Genomic DNA, 16,347 nt, shown 5'->3' with positions numbered 1-16,347 from the left:
TATGATCAAAGGTGACATGAGACACTCAAACTTCCTTGCAGTAAGAATGGACAGAAATCTGACAGAGGGGAAGGGGAGTGGAATGAGGAGGGGATGTAATTAAGTTACATGCTGCTATTCTTCAGAAACAGGATTCTCCAAGAGATTTATGCTGTTCACTTGCAAGTGATATGATTCTACGCCCCTCATCTGGTTGTGTCTTTGTTGTTTTGAGGGGAAATAATTAAAGGAAAGGGGTGAGTTCTACAGTGAGCTGATCAGGGAATATCTGAAGCTCATTAAAGCCAGAGATAAAAAGAATGTGAGCAGCCATACTTTGGGAGTCTTTGAAATCTTTTTGAAGGTCAGGAGCGAGCATGAAGCTATATGCAGATCAATCATAAATACATTTTATGTTCTTATATGCTGCCAATTAGCCCAATTTATTTTACTAGAGAAGACACAAATGACTCCCAGACCAACAGAAGGACAGAAGGACTGCATGGAATGTGCTGTCTAGAATGATTTTTTTTTGTTGCAGGTGTGTCTGAAAAACTTGTTTCTTATCAGCACCATTACCTGCTGAGCCACTGGACATAAAATTATAGGAAATCCAAAGAATATATATATATATATTCAAATTTTAAAAAAATATTTATTGAGTCACTGTGAGAACAGTTGCAAAGCTTTTGTGTTTGAGTCTTGGTCATACAATGATCAAACACCCATTCCTTCACCAGTGCACATTTTCCACCACCAAAGCCCCAGTATGCCCCCATCCCACCCCTACCCCTGCTGTGTGGCAGATAATTTCCACATTACTCTCTCTCCACTTTGATTACATTCAATATTTTGACACCAATCCCACCATATTTATTTGGAATTTTCCCCAAATACTCATACCTGCCATATGTGGTGCCAGGAATTAAATCAGGGTTGACTACATGTTAGGTGAGTGCTTAATCCATTATTATCTTTCTAGTCCCTGATCCTTCTATTTAATTTTTTTCTCTGTATTTGGACCATCCCCAGCAGTGCTCAGGGCTCATTGCTGGCTCTGTGCTCTGGGATCACTCCTGGTGGACCATATATGATGCAGGGTGGGGTGAGGGATAAGAGGGATATTGAATCGGGTCATCTGTTTGTGACCCTCTGCACCTCTATATTATCTCTTTGGCTCTAAATTTTCTTTTTTATTTCTTAACTTTGTATTTTTGACCATACCTGGCAGTATTCAGGACTTACTCCTGGCTCTGCACTCAGCAGTTATTTCTGGCACTAACCCTTGCTGCCCCAAGGGACCCAGCCCCGGCAGCCGACCTCCGCTACCCAACCACCACCACACCCCAGGCTGTTTTCCGGACCATTCTAAGACACTTCCTACCCATTTTCCATAATTACCACACCATATTTGATGAAGTTCAGACAGTAGGCAACAAATCATAGAGAGTAATATCTATCTATCTATCTATCTATCTATCTATCTATCTATCTATCTATCTATCTATCTATCTATCTATCTATCTGTCTATCTGTCTATCTGTCTGACTGTCTATCTATCCACACATATACCTCTCATAGAGCCTGGCAAGCTACTGAGAGTATCCCGTCTGCATGGCAGAGCTCCTCGTGGTGTATTTGATATGCCAAAAACAGTAACAACAAGTCTCACAATGGAGACGTTACTGGTGCCTGCTCGAGAAAATTGATGAGCAATGGGATGTTAGTGACAGTGACATATATATTTATATAAAAACACACAAGGCTCAACCTTTAACAACATGTAGTGATCTCTTAGAAAGGGGCTTAATGGCCCCTGGGTGAAATAGAACAATTTCACACTCTTAAAAAAAATGAAATAGCTGAAAATTCAAACTTCAATTTCTGTAGAAGTAGTTTCTTATGTTGAGAACTGCATGGCCACTGTGCAGTTCTGGAGAGTTCCGGCCTGGTGCTTACGAAGGTGGGATGGAAACCACTGGTTTGGGGAAGTGTCCCTGGCCCCTGTGTGCCCCCTGGAAGGGAACACGCCTTCTCTGGAAGTGGCTGGAACTGGCGACCATAGTCTACCGTAGCTTCTGGTGCCAGTCTCTGTGAGGGACTGTGGGACACTGGCTCTGAGCAGGGCGGCTTGAGCAATCGCTGTGCACACGGCTGTCCTCCAGGGGAGCTGCCTCTGCACCTCCCAGCACGGGAACTCCTGGCCAGGACTCCTGCCATGACACTCCCGAGTCTGTCACCCCTGTCTACAGCCTTCCCGGAGAACTACGGGAACTGTACCAGATGTGGCCGAGCAGGAGTGCTTTCTGCTGTCTGCACTCTGATGTTAGAGCAAAAGGCGAGGAGACTCTTCTGCAAAATGATTTCGCTGAAAGTGCAAAAAGCTGTGGCTCCCATAGGAGGCGGGTCACAGTGACCAGAGTTAACACTGTCTTAAGGGCTGTTTAAATGCCAGTCGAGGAAAACAGCATGGGATCTGGTAACGTAGCCAACCTGTCTCTGTCCAAGCCCCCTGAGAGTCTGTCCTTTTGTTGCTGCTTCTCCTCCTCCTCCTCCTCCTCCTCCTCCTCCTCCTCCTCCTCCTCCTCCTCCTCCTCCTCCTCCTCCTCCTCCTCCTCCTCCTCCTCCTCCTCCTCCTCCTTCTTCTTCTTCTTCTTCTTCTTCTTCTTCTTCTTCTTCTTCTTCTTCTTCTTCTTCTTCTTCTTCTTCTTCCTCTTTTGCATCTTTTAACAATGGAATATTTGGCATTGGAGTCACACAGATATTGCTTCATATCTGGAAATGGTCCTTCTTTGAATTGAATTTGTATCTGTTAATTAACCTCTTCCAGTTTTAGTTTCCTCCTGAATTGCCTGACAGCAGTACCAGTATTCATCCTCACCTCACCAATGGAGTAGTTCCCCCAACTGAAGGCTAATTTCTCATTTAAATAATCCTCATCAAAGAGTTGAAATAAAAAATGCATAAAATACATAGCACAGTGCAGTAACATGGCGAGCATTGATGAAATGTCACTTGCTTAGTTTTGGGAAATGTACCTCAAATCCACTTATTTTGGGGGAAATGTACCTCAAATCCACTATAAAATATCTGAAGAGGGAGACAGAAGTTTAACATCACAGAGAGTTATCTATTATTACTCATGATAAAAAAAATGAAACAGTTGACAAATAAAATTCAAGTTAACTAGATTCATAAGAATTTAATTTTCGAAACGTGGTTTTGGGGTTGTGGAAATTTTAACCCTTTATGTAGCAACATTTAACTCTAAACACATTTGGGGTGACAATACTTTTGATATAATCCAATTTCCTTTTCCCTTACACAAAGTATCCTAGACAAAATTCGTCAATTCGTCAATTTTCTTTTGTCCCAGGTTAGGATTTCCTACATGAGTTTTACTGTACAGGTATAAAGGCTGTGTAAACTCGAGTCAGCTTCTAACCTTTCTATGAAGTGAGTGCCATTTGCTGTCCTGGAGCTGCCAAGGTCCCTTGTCAATACCTTAAGACTCGCCTCTTACTCTCCTGACAAGACACAGCTGTGCCCCTGGCTTCCTCTCAACATCTGTGTCACACACAGGCATGGGGTGCGTTCCATGTGTCTGCAGAGATAGAGGACCTGCAAGACCCCCTGGGAGTTTCTTCCTGGTCGGGGATATTGCAGACGTTTGGAAGTATAGGAATTGTTTATTTGGGCCACTGAAATTTAAGTTTTTCCCCTTTGCATCATTGTTAACCTTGCGCTTTCCAGATTTATTTTACTACACCTTCACCAAATTATCTCTGCTACTATAGACTTAGGTCTGCCTTGCATGGCAGGGACTGGCTGCCCTTTGGAAGGGGGAGTTGGAGGTGAAGGGATTAGGTGATATTTCAAAGTCTGTACCTACATTTCCATTGCCCAGGACATGAGCTTTGTAGTTAGAATGTCGGTTACTGTGGTTTGCCTTCCTTTCCTTTTGACTCAAGGTCACAGTCTTGAGTAGCTCAGCTGCTTTCTCCACACGCATCTGAGGGCAAGAGGGCCCAAGTAAATCCATCCTTGCTTGGTACTTTCTGCTCCCCAGGTAGTTTCACTATCATGAAACTCCTATTGCTCATCATTTTGCTCGAGAGGGCACCAATAACGTCTCCATGGTGAGACTTGTTACTGTTTTTGGCATATCGAATATGCCACGGGGAGCTTGCCAAGCTGTGCCATGCGGGAGACTCTCAATAGCTTGCCGGGCTCTCCAAGAGGAATGAAGGAATCGAACCCGGGTCAGCTGAGTGCAAGGCAAATGCCCTATTCGTTGTGCTATTGCTCCTGCCCCTACATAGTTTATTAATTTTTTAAATTTTTATTTTATCACCATGTGGAAAGTTCCAAAGTTCCAAAGTTCTCAGGTTTATGTCTCAGTTATACAGTATTCAAACACCATCCCTTCACCAGTGCCCATATTCCACCACCGAAATCCCCAGTATACCCACCCCCCCGCCCCTGATCCCACCCCCCAACTGTATAACTGATGAATTTCACTTCATTTTCTTTTTACCTTGATTACGTTTCATATTTCAACACAAAACTCACTATTGTTGTTGGGGTTTCCCCCCAAGGAAGACAGCCCTACTAAGGAAGCATTTGATAATTAGTTTTCCATTGAAAGATTGTATGTCTTCAGTTTTTAGAAAAGGTCACTCGGCCGCTAATGTGGCCGCGAGGTTCGGATGTGTCCCAGTTCCGCATCCTGGAGCCGTGTTAGTTGCTGCTCAGTGTCGCCAGGGCTCCATCTGGAGAAGGTGTGCCCCTACATAGTTTAAACTTAAGAAATATTCAAGAAGAAAATTATAAGAATAGCAGCTACATTTGGTACTTAAAATGAAATCACACACATAATTATCGCAGAGTTTTTACATGTATCTAATTTTTTTTTCAAATTTGCTTCAGTTTTTATTTAGGCAATGTATCCTGTTTATTATTTAGTGTATTATTAGTTATTTTTTAGTTTATTATTTATTATTTGTCTTTATTTAGGCAGTATACCTTATTTATTATTTAGCGTGCTATTATTTATTATTTGGCGTATTAATTACTTGGTGTGTTATTTAGGCAGTGTGACTTGTATCCTGTCAGTAGCGGCCAGAGTGTCTATGCTGCAGGCTGGACACTGGCCTTGCACGCAGGACAGGGCTAAGACGGCCAAAAAGAATTGGTTCTGGGAGCCATCCTGTGGAATCGACACTAAGAACACATCCAAACCGAACGGAGCATGTCAGCACACAAGGAGACTCTCTGAGAACATTCTCGGGAGGAAGCCGTCATCACCCCAGGGAGACTCAGCTCTGAGGAGGGAAGCTCTGTGTGCCCAGGGCTGAGGGGCCGTCCTCCTGCCCGGGAGGGGGAGAGGCGGGGACAGGAGCCTGGCACTGGGCGGGAGGGATGCGGGGACAGACGCACGGGCACCTCCTTGTACCTGGACTCGCCAAAGCCCGCGGCCTCCCGGCTCTGGAGCAGGGGTGGAGCTCGCTCTGAGCAGGCGGCCCCTCCGCCAGGCGCGGGCTCCGCTCCAAGGGGCTGGTTCTGAGCCGACACGGCCTCATCCCACGCTGAGCTGCGCCAGACGGATTCTTGCTGAATGATGAGATTTTCTACTCCATGCACATTTTCACTGGATTTCTCGAGTTGCAGAGAATCAGGCCTCCTTAAGCTCCCGGGGCCTGGGAAGACCGCACCCGGCTAGGATCGGGAACTGCCTTTGTGGGGGTCTCACCTCAGCTTCACAGCAGGGCTCGCGGCCTCAGAACCTTCCGACAGGCAGCGCCCTGCGGGCTCCAGCCCTAGGCGTGGAGCAGGAGCCACTCAGAAACAAAGGAAGCCCAGCAGAGAGGGTGGGCAAGCCCCCACCTCCCTCCCCAGCTGGGGCACTAGTGCCAGAATGCAGAAGGGCCAAGCTCTGTGGCCGGACATGCCGCCACACCTGCTACGAAGAGCTGAGGAACTGACCCCAGGGCAGGGCACAGGTGACTGTTCCCAGAGGAACAGTCCGCAGGTGGCGGACACTCCGGATGGAACCGCCAGGGACTGGTTTGGGGCAAGCATCTTAAATTTAAGATGATCAGAATTAAAAAATCCTTCCATGGCTGTGAAGACCAGGCTCGCTGTGGCCAGCACCCACGGTCACTGCCCACATCAGTTAAACTGAGATGCCGTCTCAAAGGGCAGATCCCAGCAACTGCACCTGCCCCAGGCCGCAGGGTCCGACTCCAGGAGCAGCATGGAAGAAGCTGCCGGGCCTGGATGGGGATGATGCTACTGTCATCCAGGTGCCTGTACACCAGAACCACAGGCTCAGGAGGATCCAGCAAGCACAGGAGCTCCTGCTACCGGTGGGGTCATGGGGACTGGCATTCTGTCGTGACGAGGGATGCCCGAACACCTGGAGCTCGGTTCCAACCTTAGTTCCCATGAAACAGCAGAAATGGTGAAAACAGAGAGAGAATTAAGCTGCTTCAACAGACGGGCACAAAAGCACGGTAGTATCCTTAGCTCATCACGGCCACAGAATGACAAAAGAACAACACTCTCCTCAAGGTCCCCAGAGCTGATGGACATTGATATCAATATTCCAACAATATGTAAAAAGTATAATTCACCATGATCAACTGAAATTCACTCCAGGGATCTAAAGATGGTTCAATATATACAAGTAAATTAATATAATATGTCATAACAACAAAAAAAGAAAAGGTCATATGACTATATCAATAGACACATTCAAATCTTATGATAAAATTCAACATCCATTCCCAATAAATATTCTTTTTATTTATTTATTTCTTTTTTGGGTCACACCTGGTGATGCACAGTGGTTATTCCTGGCTCATGCACTCAGGAATTACTCCTGGAGGTGCTCGGGGGACCATATGGGATGCTGGGAATCGAACTCAGGTAAGCCGTGTGCAAGCCAAACGCCCTACCTGCTGTGCTATCTCTCTAGCCCCCCAATAAATATCCTTAACAAAATAGGGAGAGAAAGAATGTATCTCAAGATAGCAAGAGCTATTTACAACAAACCCACAGATAACATCATACTCAATGGTGAAGATTGGAAGCTTTCCCCCTTGAAATCAGGCAAAGGTAAGAATGCCTACTTCACTATTATTCAGTATAGTTTTGCAAGTCCTAGACGTCAAGCTAGAAAAAAAAATAAAATGAACCCAAATTTGAGAAGAAGTTAAAAACTATTACTATGTGCAGATGATATGAAATATACATGGAAAAATTTAAAGACACAAAATTCTCTTAGAAATATACCCATACAAGAAAGTAGCAGATAAAAAATCCACTGAGGAAGCTGTATAATATAAAGTATACAGAAATGCCTAAGAGACAAGTAAATAAAAATGACAGTCCTGTTCAAAATAGTTCCAAAGCATTGAATAAGTAGGAGTCAGCAAAGGACTTCAAAGACATGTATCAAAAGCCATGTCACTATTGCAATAAATATAAGACACCAGGAAATGAAAAAATAGCCCATATTCATAGACTGGAAGAATTAACTTTGTCAAATGACCATTTTATCTATGCATTATGCAAATGCAATGGAATATCTGTGAAAATTTTGATGACAATCTTCAAGATTTAAAAAAACAACTAAAACATGTATGGTATGATAAATTCTAGATAGACAAAATAACTTTGTTAAGAGAGAAGGGCATTTCTAAAAGCCATGGCATTTGGTGGTGGAAGGGGGCTGTAAGTGTACATCTATACAATAAACTCTAAAATACTGCAACCATATCACCTAAATGATAATAATGAATTTTTAACTTGCAAGAAAAAAGACAAAAACTTTCTCTTTTTCATTCACTCATTCTTCATTCTCTCTGTCTCTGTCTCTCTCTTTCACACACACACACACACACACACACACACACACACACACTCTACAATATTCCTACTCTTAGTGTGTAAGCTCTTAGCTGGGTTCTTGGGTTATACCATAAGCCCACAGCTGAAAGAATGGATGAATACACAATTGAGTATAATGGGGTGGGAAGAGAATTCAAAGGTGTGGTCTTCACGCTCTTTATGCAGAAGGACCCAGAGAGATGTGGGTCCCCGCACACCCTCACACATGGCCCCAGCACCAAGAGCACCTGGCAGACTCACCTCAAACAGACGTCGCTAATGATACAAAACCTACCCTTATTTCCATTCTTGTTTTTTAAAAAATGTGCTATTCTATGAATTATGTCTCATTTACATTTTGCTTGCAAACCTCCCCACATGTGGTTTTTCAGCAAAGGAAGAAAGAAATGCCACGTTTATACATTTATACCATGAAGGGCATCTGGACCCCCTTCCCCCAACTGGGAAGAAAGCCTGTCATACATTAAACGGAGGCACTTTTCTTGGCTTTCTTTTTGCATCCTCGCTCAGCTGTAAAGTGCTTTATTGTGATATCTGATATTTTAAGGTGCCATGGGCAAGGGAACAATAGAAAAACATCTTATCCTCTATAGCCTAATATCTCCATTGTGTCTTGAGAATACAATTAATTTATGAATAGGTGTAAATCATTCAGCGCTGTGTCACATAGGTCAATAAATGTGACCCCTTTTAATCATACTATGTGATCATCTTAGCTTTATTGAGGCATAAAAATTATAATGTATTAAAAGTGTGCCACATGATCCAAGGTGTTACATGTAACAGTGACACCTGGTGACAAACGGGCAAAACCGGAAACAGTGATACAGGAAAAGGCTCTGCATGCCGTGGAAACAGTGATGTGGCATATGCCAGATTTATTCTTTCTTAAGAGCCATGTCTTAGGATCCTTTTAAGGTTGGGTTTTACGCATAGACTTCTCCAACGACACCCTCCACAGAATGTCTGTCCCCTCAAACCACTGTCCTCACCAGCCCAAGGACAGTAGAGACAAGGGCCAGGAAGATGGCTCCATGGTTGGCAGCCTGCCTCATGAGCTGGGGGAGAAGGCAGTTGGGATAGAGACGGGATCACTAAGTCAACAATAGTTGGAGGGATGCTCGGGATGGGAGATGTGTGCCAAAAGTAATAAAGGAACAAATACGATAGTGTCTCAGTATCTGTATTGCAGACCATAATGTCCCAAAGTAGAGAGAAAATATGGGGGAAATTGTCTGCCATAGAGGCAGGGGGAGGGGTGAGGTGGGGTGGGTGGAAGGATTCTGGGAACATGGTGGTGGAGAATGTGCACTGGTGGACGGATGGATGGGTGTTCGATCATTGTATGGCTGAAACTCAAACATGAAAGCTTTGTAACTGTATCTCATAGTGATTAAAAAAAAGTTGGAGTGCCAAATGTGGATTACAAGCTCTTTGTTCCTTAGAGAAAATCTGGTAGGTCATTTCATCTCAATTCCTATGGCATTGTGCTGTATCGCTTGTATCACTTGTCATCCCGTTGATCTTTGATTTGCTCGAGCAGGCGCCAGTAACATCGTCATTTGTCCCTGTCGTGTGCTAGTGCAGCCCAATGATATCTGCTTGCTCCAGGAACAGGAAGAGCCTCAAACCGTTCATTCAGGGATTTGACAAAGAAATCTGACCATCTAGTTAGTGGCTGGCCACGCAGTCTTCTGACGTCCTGTGGAATCCAGTTGGTAACAGCTCTAGTCCAGCGGTCATCTCTGAATCGCATTACATGACCGGCCCATCTGTTTTTTGATGCCTTGGCAAACGAGGCAGTGTCCCTGGTTCTTGACCATTGACGGAGGTCAGAACTCCGGATTCCTTCTCTCACTTGAGTGAAACATGATACTCCTAGCATAGCTCATTTGGTTCCTCTTTGGGATACCTGAATAGCGTTCTCATCCTATTTGCGTAGAGCCCAGGTCTCTGAGGCGTATGTTAGTGCAGGAAGAATGGTGGAATCAAAAAGATGTGCCCGGAGCCAGAGATCCTTCATCCTCTTAACCACTTCTTTGACGCTCTTGAAGGCATTTCATGCTGCTCTCTTCCTCCTGCACAGTTCTGGTGCCAAGTTGTTCCTCATGTTGATTTCTCGACCCAGGTACACATAGCTGCTGCATTCGGAGATGTTTGTGCCATTGAGAGCAAATGGAGCTTCAGGGACTAGTTCGTTTTTCATGAGCATCGTCTTGTTGAGATTCAGCTGCAATTCGACCTTTCCACACTCGAGGTCGAAGTCAGCCATCATTTGTGCCATTTGGCTAATGTTTGGCGTTATGAGAACGATGTCATCAGCGAAGCGGAGGTGGTGTAATTGCCGACCGTCTATCTTCACCTTCACTCCCATTCCTTTCCATTCCAGTCGTTGCATGATGTTCTCGAGGGTGGCACTAAAGAGTTTTGGTGAAATGGTATCACCCTACCGCACCCCTCTCTTTACATCAATGATCACTTCCTTGTAGAATGGTGAGATCCTGGTGGTGAGTCCACAATACAGCTCACGGAGGATTTAGATATACTGAGTTTGAACGCCCTGTTTGGCCAGGGCTTCGATGACCGCTTCAGTCTCAACAGAATAGAAGGCCTTCTTTAAGTTGATGAACGTTAGACAGAGCAGCATCTTGAACTCTCTCGAAACTTCAGTGAGTTTGGTCACTGTGTGGATATGGTCTATCATGCTGAATCCCCTTCGGAACCCAGCTTGCTCGCATGGTTGTCCTTTATCTAGTGTTATGCCTATTCTATTCAGGATTACTCGAGCAAACAACTTGTAGATGACAGACAGCAGGCAGATTAGGCGGTAGTTGCCGATGTCGTGGATGTCTCCCTTTTTGTACAACAGAATGGTCTTACTGGTTTTCCACTGAGACGGAACCTTTCATTCAGACAGGTATCGTGTGAAGAGTCAAGCCAGTGTATTGATGAGTACTGGTGGCAGATTCTTCAGGTGTTTGGGTCTGACCTTGTCTGGACCAGGTGCTGTATGCGTCTTTACCAACGAAATGGCATGTGGGATTTTGGAAGGGAGAATGTTGGGAATGACATATCCAACCTGTGGAATTTGGCATGTGGGCAGGTGGACATGGCTGTCAAAAAGATCTGAGTAGAAGTCATGAATAATCCTCTCCATTGCCTTTCTAGAAGATGTGATAGAACCATCGGGACATCGGAGGGCAGTCATCTTGGTCTTATAGTTGGCGGATAGGCGAGCGTTGCAATACTTTCCCCGGCTTCTGCCACATCGGCTAACACTGCTGTTCTTCTCTCTTTGAGGTCTTCCTTTATTGCATCTCTGCACAGCTTTGCGAGCTTGGACTTTAGCTTGTGGTTGCCTGAGGCTCGCGCCAAACCGAGTTGACGAATGAGCTCGAGAGTTATCGAAGACAGGCGTCTGTTTGTGGCTTTCTCACTCTCGGCATTCTTCACACAGTCATGGAGGTGCTGGACCAGTCAATTGTATTCCACGTCGATGTTTTCAAGGATGGCATTTTCCCACGTTGCTGCAATAGTGCCAAAGAGCTCCCAGTTGGTGGTCATTCTGGGAGTTGCCTTCTTAGACTTAAATTTTGCAGACCTTTCTCCCCACTCTGTGAAATAGAATTTTGCATGGAGACGGTGGTTTGATCCCGTTGGGAATTTTGGGACAACAGTGACATCGGTCAGGCAAAACCTTCAATTGAATATGATGTGGTCAATTTCATTGTGGAACTGTCCACCGGGAGACTCCCATGTCCAGTGTTTAGATTTGGCCTTCTGTTACTGTGAGTTACCATGGATGGTCTTGGTCGACATGATGAATTCAGACAGTCTCTCACCCTGATTGTTCCATTCTAGGCCATGGGTCTCAATGTGGAGCTCTTCGGGTGACCTTGGACCTATCTTGGCATTAAAATCACCAACAATGATCTTGTAGAAGGTGTGGTCTTCTTTCTAGAACTTCTCCAGTTTCATGTAGAACCTCTCAATTTCTTCTTCATTGTATTTGGATGTAGGTGCATAGACGACAAAGATAGAAACTGCAGGCAGTGAGCCACATCTATTCAAGCGTAGTTGTCCAATTCGGGTTGTTAGGCATTCGAATGAATCAATGCTCACGGCCAAGTTCGTGTTGACAAGGACACCAACACCACCGACGCCTCTGTTGTCGCATATTCCGAGGAACAGTTCATCTCCAGTGCCGAAAATGGCGTGATGTGATTGATGTCTTCTCGTTTTGGTCAGACCAATGATGTCGTACTTGATCTTCTGCGCTTGCACCATCAGGTCCTCGATGGATGCTTCTGATGCCAGCGTATGTGCATTGAAAGTACAGACAGTCATCTTAGTCTTTCTTCGTTTTGGCAGTCTAGTTCATCCCCTAGATTTTTTCAGCCTCTCTTTGCTCATCTTTCTTAATGCTGCCATATTGGGGGCTCTTTTGTTGACAGGTGAATGAGGCCAATTGTTGTTACTGTTGTTGGCATATCGAATACGCCACGGGTAGCTTGCTGTGCGGGCAAGATACTCTCGGTAGCTTGCCAGGCTTTCCGAGAGGGACGGAGGCTTTTAGGGCAGGCTCCATCGCCCCTAAAGGTGTTACCATGGTTCACACCATATTTGAACCCCACCAAATATGGTGCGGGAATAATGGGTATTAAGTGTCTTATGGTGTGGGGCTTCACTCGTGCGTGAGGTTTGGCCCAAGTGTCCGGAGAGCGGCCTAGTGCATGGCGGTGGCTGGGTAGTGGAGGTAGTGGGGGTGGGCCGGTGAGGTATGTATCTGGCTTGGGTAGGGTGGGGCGTCTGGGTTTGGCCCCCTCCCTAAGGTGCTGGAGATTGACCTCCACTACCCAGCCACCATTGTGCTGTGGGCAAAAATTTTTCTCAGAGTTCCGTATCTTTCATATACGTATTGGTGTGGATGTTTCCTCATTTGCCCAATCTTGGGGCATCCTCAGCTAGTCCCTGGGTTCCTTTCAGTGGTATTTTCACTCCATGTGTGGCCTAATGGCGTGGCTCAGGTATCTCTTATGTCATTATCTTGAACAAGCTCTAGTTTCTTCTTTCAAGGAATTGACCTATTAATCCACTGAAGCAAATTATAATTTAAGTCCTGCAGGATTCCTGGTCTGTGTGTTCATGTCCTGAGGTTCAGTGAAGGGTCTCTAGCCAGCAAGCCAGGGTTTATTTTAATTGTTTTGTTTGTTTTTGGGCTACACCCTGCGTGCTCAGGAGCTACTCCTGTTCTGCATTCAGAAATCCCTCCTGGTGGTACTTGGGGGGCCATATGGGATGCCTTACCTGGTGGTACTTGGGGGGCCATGTGGGATGCCTTACCTGCTGCACAACTGCTCTCGCCCTCACCGGCGTTAATCCCAATTCTAGAATCTGGTCTTGTGAAACCTGGGGGAACTTGTGCCTTTGTGCTCCCACCTAAAACGGGGATAACGACAGTAATAATATATATGTATATATATACATATATAAAAATATATGTATATATATTTTGGAAGAAAGCAGCTTCATTCAAGTCATCTGTTAAGAACTGATGGGGCGGGGAGATGGGTAACAGGTGGGAGATAGCAGCTCTCTTGGGAGGAGGCTCACCTGGGATGAGCACTGAGTGACAAGCAGATCTGGGTGATGAGGCGTGATGTGGAGAGGAGACAGGGACTCCTGCCGTCTGCATACTGGGGCGTAGAGCGTCCGTCAGAGCAGACCTGGGGGTGCGGCCCTGTGAGGCTGCCACTGTGGCCACAGAGAGGCTATAAAGAGGCCCGAGGGGCCTTTGTCGGCAATCGGGGAGAGGGTCTCTCCTACTCTGCTGACCCAAACCCGTCTAACCATGGCGGAGTGAAGAAGCGGCAGATGGGCTGGGAGGCCCTGGGGCGGGAGGGAGTCACTCTGTATGGCTCCCCTGTATGCTCCCCTGGACCGTGCCTGAGTGCAGAGGCAGGACTGGGTGCTGAGCACCCCTGCATGTGCCCCCAGTAAACAACAACAAAGAAGACCGATGACATCATCCTGCGGTGTGTGTGCCGGGGGAGCCTGGGGGTGGGGTGGGGGCATCTGGCGGCAGATTCAGGCCAAGAGGCTCAGAGCGGGGAGACACCCGGGACGGTGCGTGACTGCAGAACCCCGACAGCAATGGGAGTGTCCCCCAGAGCCCGAGGAGCCGGCCCCTGCCTGCGCCCCACGGCCCGGGTGCTGCTCTGCCTTCTCTGTCCCCACGCTCATGCGCCAACATTGCCTGAACACAGCTACTCTGGCTCCCGGAGAGACCCGAGCCCTCCCGTCTCCAGCCCGGGCTCTCGATGGTGCTCCGGAGTCCAGCCCAGGACATCACCATGAACGTGCAACGTGGGGGTTGCCCTTGGCTCCCTGCTGGCCGTCCTCCCGGGGGCAGAAGGCGCCCAAGGGTCGTCCTGATGGCCTGTGCTGGGGGCTGGGTGCTGTGGGAACAGTCCCCCGGGGTCTCCCCTTTCCGTTCCAGGGCTCCTGTGGGGAAGCAGCAGAGCCTGCTTCTCTGTGCTCAGACCCTGCAGCTGACAAGCCTCAGCTTCGACTCCACACGCACAGTGGAATGAACGGCGGCGTTCTTTCCTCACCGTTTCCCAAGCTCAGTAATGAACGAAAGATAAATAAATAGCGCTGCAAATAGTGGAAACCAAATTAGATTTGAGGTTTCTGCCCCTTCTTATTTAATAATAACTAATCCAAACAGTTTTCATTGGGGAGAGTAAGGAAGTGATACTAGAAAAATAAATGCCTTTCTCTGGTGGCGCCCTTTGTGGGGGGGGGGGGCAGGCGCATGTCCCCGCCCCGCCTCAGGGCCGGGCGTGCTCTGAGGAGCAGATGCATGACTTCAGGGGGAAGAGGCGGCTCGTGCCCGCACCCTTTGTGAGGAGGAGACCTGGGAAAGCACAAGTCACTAATGCACGTAGCGCTGGACTCTCCATCCTAACCATTCCCGGGTCTTTAAAAAATTATTATTATTATTATTATTATTATTGCTGTTGTTGTTATTATTATTTTTCTTTTGTGTCACACCCGGCGATGCTCAGGGGTTACTCCTGGCTCTGCACACAGGAATTACTCCTGGCGGTGCTTGGGGGACCCTATGGGATGCTGGGGATTGAACTCCCGTCAGCCACATGCAAGGCAAACGCCCTCCCTGCTGTACTGTCGCTCTGGCCCCATTTTTGGCTCTTTAATCTAGGAATAGATTTATTTGTGACACTAATTACTGTTGGTCTATGAAAATATCTTCTTAAGATGAAGATCCTGTGTTCCAGTGGTTGTGAGCCCATTTAAACCCCAGCGTGCCATTAATCTAACCTAAAGGAAAGAACTCATGCAATTCCATCAGATTGGAAGAAGGAAAAACCTTTAGATTAGGTTCCCCTCAGCTTCCTGTCTCGCTTTTTGGCTTTGTGCATGGCCAGGAGTACACTGGCTCGAGTCTCTGGCTTCTCTTTCTCCGTGGCCACGGGGATTCAGCTCAGCCTTCAGCCCAGGGCCCGCTCCGAGGTCCAGGGCTGTTAGCCCAGTGCACACCAGCTCCTGGGCAGTTACAGATAAGAAGCACAGAGGAGTTTGCCTCCTAATTTTTCTCTAAAGCTGTTTCTGGGAAGATGAAATGGGGATCATTATTCACTGTCACTGTCACTGTCATCCTGTTGCTCATCAATTTGCTTGAGTGGGCAACAGTAATGTCTCTCACTGAGAGACTTATTGTTACTGTTTTTGGCATATCCAGTATGCACGGGTAGCTTGCCAGGCTCTGCCGTGTGGGCTCCATACTCTCGGTAGCTTGCTGGGCTCTCCAAGGAATCGAACTCGGATTGGCTGCATGAAAGGCGAACGCCCAACTGCTGTGCTATTACCTAGAGAAATAAGTATTCTTGTGTCCTAACAGTAAAAACATAATCTCCAAATTTGTGCTTTTAAAATTGTGGTTAAATATTCTATATCCCAAAGAATTCAAACATATTCTTTTATTCTTCATTTTTTAAAAAATATGCTTCTTTCCCCCTGCTGTGGAACACAGTATTGTGGAATTAAATTATTTTAGTCAGTACAATTGATTCAACTAATTAATCTAACCTAATTATGAACAGAGGGAAAAAATTCTCCAACAGCATTAACAAATATTATTTAAATGTCCTGAGACTTTTTTAAATGCATAAAACCACCGTCTTTCTCTGTGCTTCAGTTTGAGGACAGCAGAGAGCTGGTGAATTTGGGGGTAGCCGAGTTACGATCTGAGCCCACCAGGCTTCGGCCACCGCTTCCTGCTTGCTCATGCCATGCTGTCGCTCTCTGGGGCAGCGATGGCTTTACTAAGAATCGCCGAGAGACGCTGTCCGTCACTAGCTTGGCTTTCTGCGCAGTGAGAGCTGGAGGTTTGCGTTCTCCCCCTGGGATCTGCTCCAGAGGCCCCGGGCC

Source organism: Sorex araneus, chromosome 2 (genome assembly GCF_027595985.1).
Source record: "Sorex araneus isolate mSorAra2 chromosome 2, mSorAra2.pri, whole genome shotgun sequence".
NCBI lineage: Eukaryota > Metazoa > Chordata > Mammalia > Eulipotyphla > Soricidae > Sorex > Sorex araneus.
The sequence above is the reverse complement of the archived record's forward strand: the minus strand, read 5'-3'. Positions refer to the sequence as shown.